Here is a 14,583-nt window from a genome sequence, read left to right as displayed (position 1 = left end):
ATAATAATAATTATTATTATTAATTAATAGTTAATTAATGCCCAGTACCACTATGACTTCAGACAGAGCTGAACCATGAGTTACCACTACTCCAATTGGATCCACTATTTAGTCAAACACTTGGATGGACATCCAGGTAACCCCCTCAACTGTTATGGAGACGTTGCTAGCAGCGTTCATGGTTTACTAGGAAGGGATCAGTGTGGACACTTGTCCAAATTGTTGATGGTAAAATGTATAGTCCATAGTGATCACTTCAGATCCTATTTCTGCCAGGCACTTGACCTGCCAGCCATTCAACACAATGGGAGATGCAGAAATCATTTTGAAATCAAGCTTGGGATGTGCTAAATTAGTTCTTGCATGTCATCCTAGTTTAACAAATTGTGCGCAGGGCTTCTGTCTTCCTCCTGGCCTCAGTTCCTTGATATGTGTCCCCTCTTGCCACATCACTAGCTCTAGTCTAAGGGGATTATTACCCACCAGGGTCTGGCCCAGTTCTCTCTTGACAGGAGAAACCTCTTGTCTGATGGATGCAGTAGACTCTGTCAGCTCTCAGTCAGCTGTTTCCAATGCAAAGAAAAGGCTTCCTCCCTTAATAGCAACTGGTCAACCCCTCTAGTAACTGCTACTCTTGCCTCTGTGTCCTCCTGCTCTCAATCTAAGGCATCAGCAAAAATGACATTAAACTTCACATCCGTAGAGGTCTTCACCCTGTCCTGGCTGACCCATATAAGAGGACCATCTTCAATTCCTGAGATGACCTGATCCCTTACGACTTGATCTGGGGTTCCTATTGAAGTATAGTCTTGTTGATCCTTTTCTCTCAGTCGTTTCCATAACTCTTAGACTGCCACAGCAAACTATGGAATAGATTCATTCTCATGCTGCTTCCTTACAAAGAACTGCAGTCGCTGCTCTGCCACCAGAGTCATCTCCCCATACAGGCTTTCCAGTCAAGCTGTAGTTGGTGCCAATGTAGTATGCTCAGTATCAGGTAGCACCAGGATAGCTCTTCAGTGAAATAATTGCCAGCACAGGGATGAGTGCTGCCAGTACTTGAAACAGTTGGGCTGCATTCTTCCAGCGGCTTTACCCAGCCAGTGGAATATTTGTGCCACTGTATTTAGGAAATAATGCCAGGACAGCCCCCAGGAGTATAATGGTATTGATATGGCCTATGGCCTATGGCCTATGGCCTATGACCTGTTGGGAGAATAGGCTGTCCTTATCCTGCCAATTATGGAAAGTTGTAGGTGGGACCTCAGTCAAGGTACCCACTTGGGAGTGATTGTATACACACAGGCTTCTGTAAAGTGGAAAATTTATGATTGTTGTTCAGAGTGGTAAGACACAATAAATAAATGGTTGGTACACTGTAGAACAAAGCAATTCAAGACAGCTCTCATTATTGTTTTACACTGTAACATTACTGGAGGACACCTCTGCTGCAGGGGTGACAACAAGCTGCTCACCGATTAGCATTAACCCATAAAATGGAGTCCTAGAGTGGTTCTTTGGGTTCAGATAGTGTCCTTCATGCTGTCCCCACTCATCAGGAACCTTTCCCTGCACTAAGCACTGTTCCTAACCAGTGGATTCCTTTTCCTGACCTGTCCACTCACACAGAACATGCCCAAATAGCATGGGATCCCCTATTTTAAAGCTGTCCTGTTAAGATGGTTGCCCAAAATCTAACAAGAATTTGTTATCAAATCAGTTACCTGTTTCCCCTAGAGATGTTCTAGCGGAGTCTCTAAGAGGGCAATTTCCCCTAACAGACTCTTCTTCTCCTGCAGCATCTGCACAGTGCCACCTACAAGACAGAAGAATACCTACTCCTACCTACAAGGCTATATCCTACATATGAAAATGAAGGAAATGTGAAATATAAGTGATTAATTTTTCTCTCCTTGCAAAAAACAGCCTCACACAGATTATCACGAACTCCTTTAGGACCATTTCGAACCTGCCTACATTCCTGTGATATTCATGTGTGTTCCCCTTCAGAGTGATTTTGCTTCCCATTAATTTGAACAGTCTACAAATCACACCGTAACACGCACGCACTACTTTTGAAAAACATTCCGCACCACATAGCATGGTATTGTAGTACAATGTAATCTGATTACTGTGTTTGAATTGCCATTAACAATGCATTGGCACCCGCAGCAGATTTTGAACTCGGTGCAGGAAAGGGGTATTTGTTGAGCAATCTACCAGCTTTTAGAGTGACACTCACTTTTCCTGTCCTGTAACCTTTCTAAAATATAGACACACAACCTCCTGTACAGTGCATACATGTATTCCCTGAAACTGACAGCCTTCTGCTAGTACCCTGACAATCACAGCTGTGTGCTCAAGGCTGTATCCCCCAAGGCCCAATGAATCATAAGCCTTACAATGACAATTATATCCTGTAATACCTTTCCCAGACTGGGGGTCACATGTATCCCTCAGATTGCTTACTGCCCCTGGGACCAGCACCAACTGCATCCCATAGTCCATATTTCATTTAAATGCTTGTTTTCTTCAAAAAATAATACTCGCTTTAGGCAAAACTGCATGAATGATATTACAGTTAGTGCACAAAGTCATTGTGTTCAGTCTGAGGTCAGTTTAGGTTCACTTTGCATGTATACCTGTTTGCTAAGGTCCAATTTAAAATGTAATCACTTCATTCTGCATCAACAATTATGTCAAAAATGATTCACAAACGTGTGTTAGTGTTCATTTTCATGGATATAATACATTTAAAACTAACATGTATGAGGGAGATATGGAAGTTGCTTTTGTAGACCTTATTCTGAAAAAAAGTTAGTTTACCGGTTCTAGCGTCAATACTTTTTGAGTCACTGACCTGAAATAAGCATGCAGATCAGGAAAGTCAGAAAGATTCCAGAACTTCTGATTTGACATACTTGTTCCCGATCAGTGACTCAGCATGCAACACATTGATTTCAGTTAATTGCAAATAAGATGATTAGGAACTAAATGGTGAAATCTCTCAGTAGCATAGTATTAACATAACTCATTTAAGTTAACCCACAATAAACATTATTCAGAAAGAAATTAAAAAATAATAGTAATAAAAAGGGGACAAACTTACTATAGCTTCGGTCCTCAACTGCAGCCCCCCGACAGCCCAGGTTGTCATATAATATTCTGTATATGCAATGCTCTCACAGAAGACTGTTAGAGACTGTGGACACACTACAAGAGATTCTCAGAGAATGGGGACATGCTATGATTATGTTGCAAGACTGGGAAAATTAGAGACCGAGTACATGTCACATGACTAGATATCACTGCCATTACAGACCCTTTACTTATCAATAGTCCAACTACCAGTACTGGCTGCTGGGGTCTGAGGGTTACAGAACAGGTACTGAAGAGACACTGGTTGAGCACCAGAGGTCTAAATTATGTAGCGCTACCCTCCTGAGGGCCACGGTGTTGTGGGTACCCCTAAGCTCTTTTTGCATAGCCAGGGAACAAGTATTTCTCACACAAACTTGCATCCAAGAGACAGTGACCATCCTGTGGGCTTGGTTTTGTTATTTTATTAGGGGAAGTAACTTGGATAGGGAAATAGGAATTATGGGATGCCCAGTTCGTTTGAATCAATGAAGGGGGGACAACTTCCTTCCTATGTACAAAGACAGATCCTGGACTGTTCTTTTCTTGAAAACCATCTGTCATTGAGGATCAGTAGCAATAGCCCTTTATGGGCAAGGAACTAGCAGTCCCTCAAAAATCAGCTTAGCTTCTTGTAATTATATGCAGAGATATCTTCTCTCCAGATGTAGAGCGGCTCATAGCTCCACAGCCTGTAAATACTACCAGCCCTCCTGGCTGTTTGGAATATCTCCTGGGACAAGGATGAAGGAATGAGCCCAGGGCTATCCTTAGAAAGCTTGCTACATGTGGCAGTCTTGTAGATCCCAGAGAGTGCTGCTCCCTGCTGCTTCAGCTCTTGATCCCATTCATGCTACTGTCAGGAATCAAGGAGTGACCAGAAAGGTGTGGACTGACACAGGGAAACGCAGGTCTCAGGTACAATATAATACAGTTTATTATTAGCCACCCAGATATATATCTATATAAACGCACAGTGAGCAAACCAACCTTCCACTAATCTTTAGGAGGTGCAGGAACACAGGCGTAGTCAGGGCTGGAGAGGTGGAACGGTCAGGCCGGCCGTAGGGTTCTGTAATGACCGTTTGGTGGTACCTCTAGCGGTCCTCAGGGCAGGATTCCCCAGGGTGCGGAATCTAAGCCCCAGTCTGCCTTTTCACCAGAGCCCCTGATGGTGGGGATGGACTTGGCGCAGGACTGAGACCAGGTCGCGGCCCCTGAGTACACCTGCTAGTGGTAGAGGGATCCGCCAGAGGTATGTGCAGGTACGGCTGGATCCGTGCAGGATGGATGGATGGCAGAGTAGTTAGCGTGGTCAGACAAGCCGGGTCGGTAACGGTGGAGGCAGATCAGTACAGAGCAGCAGGCAAAGAGTAAACGGGTCACAAGCCAAGGTACAGCAACAGGAGGTCAAACAGCATAGGAGTAGGCAGAAGAATAGTCAGGGATGAGCCAGTAGTCAGAACAGGAGATGGTCAACAGAGATCAGGATCAAGCCAGGTCAGCAACGAAGCAGGAACACAGGATACAGGTACAGAGGCTCATGGGAAAACATACACCAAGGCCCAGAGAACAGGCCTGGTCATGCCTTATATACACCTTTCTGCAATCAGCCCCAGGTTTGGCTGATTGTGAGCTTCTGGCTGCTAAGAGCACCCGCTGGTCAGCTCTGGTACTGCAGCCCACACGGCAGGTGAGTCCCACCACCAGTGCTGAGAGCACCCGCTGGTCAGCTCTGGTACTGCAGCCCACACGGCAGGCGAGTCCCACCACCAGTGCTGAGTCCATTCCTGACAGCTACACTGCTGAATGACTCTTCCCAAGCCAGCCTGAGCCCAGCCTGGAGGCTGGCCCCCTAAAGCTAGAGGACCTCTCCCAGACACCAACAGTCTCCTCAATACTCCATCTTCCACCCGACTCCCCTGTCAGCCTGACTCTACCATATTTATGGGCCAGTCCACCACTCTACCAAGGCCTCCAAATTTGGGATTGGCCAGACTCCCATAAACATGCAGATTAAGTGTTCTCCCCTTCCTGCTTACTGACTTCTGGAAGGCTCTATGGTCCTTTAGAGTCAGGAAGACACGACAGAGCCACAACCTGTTAAGTCGTCCAGCTGACCTGCAATAATCCGACCTCAATCACATGATTCACACAGTTACCATGAGTCATACTCAATGATTTTACCTACACTACACTACACTATTCTAGTAGCACAATAGAGGGTGCTACACTTACACTTACAAAGATAATAAACTGTAAGGAAGATGGACTTTGAATGGAAACATTACTCCACTAAGGATTAACACATTTACTAAAGGCAAATAGCTTGTTAAATCCCAAAGAAATTTACACTTTGCAAAGAAAAAATTTCCCTAGAGCTTTGTGAATGAGGGGAATCTCTGCTGACTTCTATTATCCAATCGTGTGCAAGCGAAGATTTTTTTTTTATTCTCCTTGCACATGATTAGGTATTTTTTGCAAAGTAAAATTTCCCCACATTTAGTGAGCTCTGGGGAATAATCTCATGTGCATTGCTTCAGAAAAATTCTTTGCTGCTCAAAGGGGGCAGGTCTATGACAGCCTGGGATCAGACCAAGTAAGTTGAAAGAGGCTGGCTATCATTCAACCCAGAAGGCTGGTGACATCAAGAGATGGAAAGTATTTACTGTGGGGACATCTCTGGATTCAAGGTAAGTATTGTATTTATTTTAACTTTTAATGGTGTGTTGTTTTTTTTTCTGTGGAATTTGGCTATTAGTACAGTGCACTTGAATATGATTGGTTGCTGTGGGGTACTGCACTTTGACCATCAGCATTGTTCTCTTAGTTGGTGATCTTTGAAATAGGTCTGACAGTGTTAGTAAGATATGCTGCAAATCTGGTTGCACTTCAGCACCAATCTATTTAGTGTGCAGTACCAGATTCATTTTTATCAGCCTACATCTAAATCTTTGCCAAGGCACCCGACTGGCAATTTACAGTACCATATTCCATTAAAATCTAAAATATACACATCTCTGCCAGTTCACCTCAGTCCTGCCTCCAAGCATTCTTTTCTATATTTAGCTGTCACCAATACTCCTCGGTGTTGAATATGAAAAAATATATTTTATTCATGATGTGCAATTTTTTTCTCACTCTTTGGCAGAATATAATCTTGTCTCTATAAAAGCCATTTCTTGTTTTCTTATTCTTTTGCCAAAGGCAACCGATTCTAATTTCTTCAACTAAGTTATAAGAAAAAAAATTACATTTCTATAAAGAAAGTGGGGATGTACACAAAGCTCTGATTAACCAGTTTGATACTGAACATATAGAAACTGCAGTCTACCAATGGAATGGTAAACGAGCCTCTCAGCATTTTCATCAGATAAGGAGAGCAATGCTCAGTTTTTGCTGTGAGTAATTAAATAGGATTAAAATGGAAAAAAAAGTCTTTATCAAGTGTGTGAATAAATTCAAAGTATCTGTATGTTTTTAAAATCACATTTGCTTTTTCGGGGGCTATAACCAACAAATACCAATTGTAACATACTAAGGGCATGTAACATACTGTGGGAAACCATGTTTCACGCTTGTTTCCTGCACTGTGTTCAGAATGTATTGGTTGTGTGATCTGCTGCAGGTGTCAATGCATTCCTAACAACACCCAAAATGCAGATTGCAAATGCAGTGCTTGGCTGCACCGCATCGCATGGTATCACAGTATCATGCAATCCAGGTGTAGTACTTTTTTTTTTTAATTAAACGCATTTGTTTAAAATGTCAATAATGCATAAATAGGAGAAATACAGGGAAAATAATTAACTGATACTGGCAATCTGGTTGCAGTGCATTTTTAAAAGTAGTGCATGCACTACTTTTGATGTGACCCAGTGTGATTTCAGCCCATTCAAATGAATGGGCTTAAAATCTCAACACACTGAATAGAAAAGGAATGTGGACTGCTAGTATTGAAAGAAAAGTATGGAAAACATGTATTCTTACCTAGGTCCCCCATCAGCTCTGTAGTGAGAAATGAGCAATCAAAGATCGCTGACCGCTGCACTCTTATGACCTACAGGAGAAGTATTGGCTATAATTCTCCTTTAATTATGTCTCAAAAAAAATGAACTGAGAGGCTGCTATTACTGACATAAACATGCTAGTTGCATGGCTACCTCTGTTTTCAATACTTTATTTGCTGACTCAAGTAGGCATCAGGTTGATTAACAGTGAAGGAAAAAATCCTGATCTGTATACTTGCTCTAGGTCTTAGATTCAACATAGCAACCAGGTAACCAGTATTTTCAAAAGGAAAGGTCAATAATGATAGCCTATATAAGCCCTCAAGTTTTCAAGTGACCTTTAAATGTTTTATCTATTAAAAAGGATTGTTTGAAAAACATTTAAATACATTTGTTTAAAATGTCTGTAATAAATAAATAAGTGAAATAAACCATTTGACGCCCGGCCAATAGCCGTATGGCGTCCGGAAAAATGCACTAGCTTTCCGGGAGACCGCCATATGGCGCACTCCCGCACATGCGCAGTTTGCGCGCTTGCAGAGCCGCGCAATGGCGCGATCTGTCACCGGCCGTGTACCGTGACAGATCTGAGTATCGGCCCAGTTGCCAGTACCATGTGACCTGCTGTGACCAATCACAGCAGGTCACATGACAGTTGTATACAATGGATGGCTTCATTCATGCCATCCATTGTATACTAGTGTCTAGCTGTGAATGGTCACAGCTAATCACATGCACATGTCATGTGATTAGCTGTGGCCAAATTACAGGTAAGCACAAAAAAAAAAAAAAAACCCTGAATGAATCGATGTCATTCAGGTAAATGATTGCTTATAACGAAGTAATTATTTGCTATAAGCAAATTGTGTAAATGGTAACATTGTACTACTTTGGACAAAGTGAAATATGAAAAAAAAATCTTAAAAAAAAAGAAAAAACATTTAATAAAAAATTATAAATAATAAAAAATATATATATATATATATATATATATATATATATTTCACACTGTTACCAGTCAGTGTCCCTGATCACTGCCATGCTAGTTATATGATGATGCTGTACTGCACTGGTGACAGTATGTAAAAAAAAAAATTGTGAAAATAATTTTTTTTATTTTTTCATTTTCTGAAAAATTATGACAAAAAAATACAACTTCAAAAAACTTGCCATGCCTCTTATGAAGTACGTCGGACTATCTACTTTGCAAAAAGGGGTCATTTGGGGGATATCTGTACTATTCTGACATTCTTGGACCTCAAGAAATTAGATTAGCTGTCAGTACTTCAGGATTGATCAATATTCAGATCTATACCATAGTTTGTGAACTTTCCTACAAACTAAAAAATACATGCTAATTTGGGTTATTTTCACCAAAGACATGTAGCAGAATCCATCTTGGCCTAAATTTATGAAGAACAATTATTTATTTGTAAACTTTTATAACAGAAACAAAGAAAAATTTGTTTTTTTTCAAAATTTTCGGTCTTTTTTTGTTAATTTAGCAAAAAATAAAAACCCTGGCGGTAATTAAATACCACCAAAAGAAAGCTCTAGTGGTGTGAAGAAAATGATAAAAGTTTAGTTTGGGTACAATGTTGTATGACCGCCTAATTGTCATTCAAAGTGTGAGAGCGCTGAAACCTGAAAAATGGCCTGGGCAGGAAGGGGGTAAAATGCCCGGTATTGAATTGGTTATTAATTCATTGTTACTGGCCACAAAATATACATTTTTTTACAAGGTATGTCAAGATGACCCACACCAGGGAATACAAACAATTGCACTTATAAAGGTGTGCATAGATTAATAAAGTTGTAGGTATCTTTCTGTCTCCTCTATACTGTGGGACCCCAGGACTTGCAGTGTGGTGATTTGGGGGCCTTGTTTGACATGTTGGAAACAGCAAATTTTGAAACAGTTTTAAATCAAGCCCTCTAAGACCTTTATCATAATCCTACTCCGTTATTGAATTAAAAAAAAAACAACAAAAATAGTTTTAGGGATGTTTTATTCGTTTCTTTTTTTGACTGGGAGATTTCTTCTCCCTGTATCATGTCTTGGTGAAAGAGGGTCATTGGGTCAGAAATAAAAAGGACTTTTTCCCAATGGCGACACAGACTACAGTAGAAACCTTTCAGGAGGCTGCCCATTTCAAGGTTAAAAAAGGAATTTTTGTCTGGAGTTTCTGTTTTAATTCAAATAGAAGTGGAACTCCAGGCAAAGTGGACTCAGTGACTCATTATATAATTTTGTAAATTACCTTCATATACATGTAGCAATGCATGTTTAAAAAATTCAAACTACTTACCAAGATTGCTAGGAAAGCAGCACATCACTCATAAACTTGGATAAGGGCCTACAAAAAAAAGTTAACTTGAAGACTCAAACAGCAACAAGGAGGCAACAAGCATCCTACACCCTGGTGAAACAGGGTTGAATGCTCGATTTTTTTAGGGCCTTCTAAACGTATTTATTTTTGGGGTTTTGTGACTGCTCGGCTAACATATGCAAAGAAATCCTGCAACAGGGGATCCTGAAATAAGTTTAGAAACCAAAGTTTGTTGAGTGATCTCATGGGATTAACATACTCTAAACCTTTATATTGAATATATAAATAATGAGCCTGCAGGGAACAACAAATCAATAGAAATTTGCTTAAAAAGCAGTTTTACAGCTTGCTCAATGCATCTATTTAAAACATATTATAATATATTGTTTTACATTCAAGTAATGTGCACAAATAAGATTCTGCTCCTCCTGAGCCAAAAGAATATGTTAATAAGTATGCAAAAATATCCATCACTGTGCTAAAAGTATTATTTTAACAGATTTATATAGTGCCATCTTTTGCAGCCCTGTACAATATGAATGCCTATAGGCAGAATAACAATGTTATAACAAACACAATTGCATGAAACATTAGGACTGATGGCCAATCTTACAGGAAATGAGATGCACAAACTAACGGAGATTTGGTGGTATTAGTTATGTTATAAGTTAAAGTATATGTGAACCCTTACTTTGTAAAACAACCAGTTCTGTTTAAAATAGAAATTAAAGGCAAAACATTTGTGTATATATATATATATATATATATATATATATATATATCAGGGGCGGACTGACCATTTGGAAACTCAGGCACTGCCCGAGGGCCCGGGGTCAGTAGGGGGCCCCATGAGATGCCCCTGGTACCTTTTTCATAGACATTTTTGAGTTTGGGCAAGGACACAGGGGCCCCATGATCCCCTATTGCCCAGGAGCCCCATGAGTTGTCATGAGTTGTATTTTGTTGAGAATCCTTTACTGCCTGAAGTCTGAAACCCATAGACATTACCAAGACTGGGTTTCCTCCTTTCTGATGCTTTGCCAGGCTTTAACTGTAGCTGTCTTCAGTTGTTCTTTGTTTTTGGGTCTTTCTGCCTTTCGTTTTGCCTTCAGCAAGTGAAATTCATACTCAATTGGGTTGAGATCAGGTGATTGACTTGGCCATTGCAGAATATTCCACTTCTTTTCCTTCTATAGATCCTGGGTTGCTTTTGCAGTGTGTTTTGGATCATTGTCCATTTGTACTGTGAAGTGCCATCCAATCAACTTTGCTGCATTTGGCTGAATCTGGAGTGACAGAATATCTCAAAACACTGCAGAATTGGGAGTGTGGCCTGGCGCTTGGCATGGTGACATCTCCTGGCTCCAGGCTCCTGGTCATCCGGGCCTTCTAATGGCTAAAACAAGGCTCTACAACCTTGTTTTTAGCTCCGGACCCCACAGATGCGTAAGACAGGCAATAGGGAAGGTAGGAAGGGTGGCGGTAAGGCTCCCATAAATTACTTTTTTACCTGCTCTGACTCCCGCTGTCCACGCTCATACAAGATGGTGCCAGCTCCTCCATCTCCTTCACACACCACCTGGGCCCTGCAAGTGAGCTCCCCACGCCACACTCAGTTCCCCTCTGGCTTGGACAGGCTCTCCCCTCCCTCCAGAAGCACTTCACAAGCTTCTCTGTGCTCCAGGGACGGCTGGGATATAGAGTCCTACTTGAAATCTCTACCACTAAAAATGACTTTGAATCTTTCATCACTAGGCTTTAACATACTTACAAGCAAGAGATTGCTGACTTGAAAAAAGATATGGGTTCCAGAGTAGAATACCTGGAACAAGTTACAGAGGAATATGCTAGAGCCCTGAACAACCACGAGGTGGTTTTGAACGATCACACAGTCATGATTCACTATTTGATCTATCAACAAGATGACATGGAAAATCATAAATGTAATAACATTAGGATACGAGGGGTCCTAATAACTCCAAAGCTTTACAGTCAGTCACTTTAGCGATATTTAATCAGTTACTTCAAAAACCTAAGGACTCTCCTTTGGAGCTTGATCGTGTACACAGGGCCTCAGGCCCTAAGAACCCAGATGTGGCCTTTCCAAGGGATATTATATGTTGAGTCCACTTTTACAACACAAAAGCTGAGATCCTACAAGCGGCACGTAACCAAGATCAGATTATCTTCAATGATACAGCAGTCCTGCTGCTTCCTGATCTGGCACGCCAAACCCTGACTATGCATACTACTCTCAAACCGGTCACCTCGGCTCTTCAATCCAAGAACGTCAAGTACTCATGGGGTCTTCCCTTCCAATTGCAGGTGAACCACAATGGCAAATCGGCAGTGTTCTGCACTCTGGGTGACTTACCTAATTTCCTTGGGTCCATGGATCTCCCATCCATCAGCCTACTAGATTGGCCTCTGAAATCACCAACCCCCAACCTGCCTTTCATACCTCTGGATTGTCTATGGCAACATCAGTCAAAGAAAAAGCGTCCTTCTTTTATTCCTCAGAGATCACTTGATGACTGAAGAGACCGCCTCTTCTCGGGAGCGGAAGGTTGTCATGCCCTATGCCAGGCCATTAATTACACAGCCCTGTTGTAGCCTCACACTTGGTTTATGAGGCATTTACCCCGTTTCCCCTCTTTCTCTCCCCTACTCTCTCCCCCTTCCCTCCCCCTTTTTCCCCCCCACCCCTCCCCCTCCTTCTCTCCTCTCCTCTTCCCCTACTCCCTCCCCTCCTCTCCACTCCCTCTCCACTCCCCCTTCCTTCTCCCCCTTCACTCACAGCCATGTCTCGTTTTATAAATTGTTAACATTTGGCCCGGATTGGGTGGGCCATAGTATGTACCACCCTTTACCCCCTACTAGACCTACAAGTATTCTATTCCTTTTACCATTATTTTGTGGTGATTGTACCCTTTCCTATTTTCATTTTACAGTTTGGACTTCCATTACTGTGTTGTTTAACATGCAATCGCACCCTCTTAGATCACTGTGCCTGCTTTTGGCGTCTAACATGTTGTTAGGTTATTTTACAGTTATCTTGACCTTTCTAGGTCTGTCTCTCCTGGTCATGTACTGTTTCCTTTCTACCCTTTTTTATGGCTTAATTTTGTGGAGGACCGCGTGGCACCCCATTTGGATCTTTTACTCTCTTTCTTTTTTAGGCCCCAGTGGATAACTCTTATCTATCTCCCTCATCCTGTAATTGAAGAGGGTTTTAACGTCCCTGAAAAGAGACGTCAGATTTTTTATCATTTCCATAAATGTAAAACTATGATCCTGTTCTAACAGGAAACTTATTTTCGTACTGACTCTGTCCCAGCTCTCAAAAGTAAATATTACCCAGTTTGGTACCACAGTACTAATCCTTCAGACAAATTTTCATAGGTCCTTCACCCCTGAGATTGTTGACACACTTATAGATGATTTGGTTTGTGTTGTCTTTCTCAAATTAAAATCTGCAAATACTATTTTTACCTTGGTTAACGTTTATTTCCCCAACCAGGATCAAGCACATTTCTTCTCAACAATTACCAGGAGGTTGGAGGCATATGGTACTCAAAATCTGGTTCTGGGAGGAGACCAGTTTGGTCCTCAATCCCATGCTCAACTCGTCCTCTGGTAAGTCTTCCTTGTCTTGCTCTTCTTTGTGGAGGATAAAGTACCTCTTCCACAAGCTGATGGTGGTCGACATATGACGTGTTCTGCACCCTTCCAAGAAAGTAGGATAGATTACTTCTTTGTTTCTCAGACATTACTTGACTCCTCTCCTGCCTTGGGTATAGGCATGAGGATTTGGTCTGACCATGTTCCTGTATTGTTTTCTCTATGGCGTCCTCCTGCTGGACGTTGATAAGGGTCGTGGTGCCTCATCAATAATCTCCTGCTGGATTCTGTCTGCGTAGCCAATGTTATCCAAATGATCCGTACCTTTCAGCTCGCTCATGCTCAGGACGCTACACATCCCCTGACTCAGTGGGAGGCTTTTTAATGTGTCCTTTGTGGGGTGTTTATTCAACATGGGGCGAGGCTCAAGAAACAGCGGTCACATGACATCTCCTTATTGCTATCCACTATTTCTTGCTTGGAATCTCTTCATAAAACTGATCTCGGTGCGTCTACTTTACTTGAACTATCTAACTCTCATCGGGAACTATTCCGTCTCTTGGAGCAATATTCTCTTGTGGTACGAGACAGGACTCATAAAGTTTTTTTGTGCTACTGCAAATTAATGTGACAAACCTTTATTGAGGGTACTTCATCCGAGAACACTGCGAACGTCCATCCTGTTTTTTATGTCCTCTGACAACGTTAAGCTTCATAAAACATGAGACATCTCTTCAGAATTTGGCCGCTTCTAGTCCTCTCTATACAATTTGCGTACTCGTTCCTCTCCCTCAATTGCTTCTAATCCGTCCACCCCTTTAGCTCGTTATATCCAAGAAACAGTTCTTCCTACCACAACTCGCAACAAGCGGAGGACTTGGATTCGCCCCTATCCGTTTCTTGAATTTTTAGACACAATTAAGTCTTTAAAACTTGGGAAGTGCCCCAGCCCTGATGGTTTCACACCCCATTTCAACAAGAAATTTAAGAAATATCTCGCTCCCATCATGGCATGTGCCTTCAACTCAATATACAACTCTCATCCTTTGCCCCCCCCTCTTACTGTCTGCAAATATAGCTGTAATCCCTAAGCCTGGAAAAGATCCCGTGCAGTGTGGTAGTTATTGACCCATTTTTCTCTTGAACATGGACTTGAAGCTGTACGCTAAGATTTTGGCCTTACAGCTTTCATCCCTGCTCCCCGCCATTATTCATAACGATCAAGTAGGCTTTTGTCCTGGGCCGTGAGGCCAGAGACAACACAACTAAGACCCTAAATGTAATTTCTTATATCCAGAAACATAATCTTTACTTTTGTATTTTGTCCTTTAACGCAGATAAAGCCTTTAGTAGGGTTGATTGGGCTTTTTTATGCCATTCGCTCCAACAAATTGGCCTTGGTCCCAATTTCATCACTAAAATAATGGCACTTTACTCCTCTTTGTCGTTGTCGGTTTTAGTAAATGGTGCCTGCTCCAAACCTT

The sequence above is a fragment of the Staurois parvus genome, unplaced genomic scaffold (assembly GCF_062004578.1).
Source record: "Staurois parvus isolate SC_StPar_1 unplaced genomic scaffold, SC_StPar_1.0 ptg000017l, whole genome shotgun sequence".
NCBI lineage: Eukaryota > Metazoa > Chordata > Amphibia > Anura > Ranidae > Staurois > Staurois parvus.
This window is presented reverse-complemented; position numbering follows the sequence as displayed.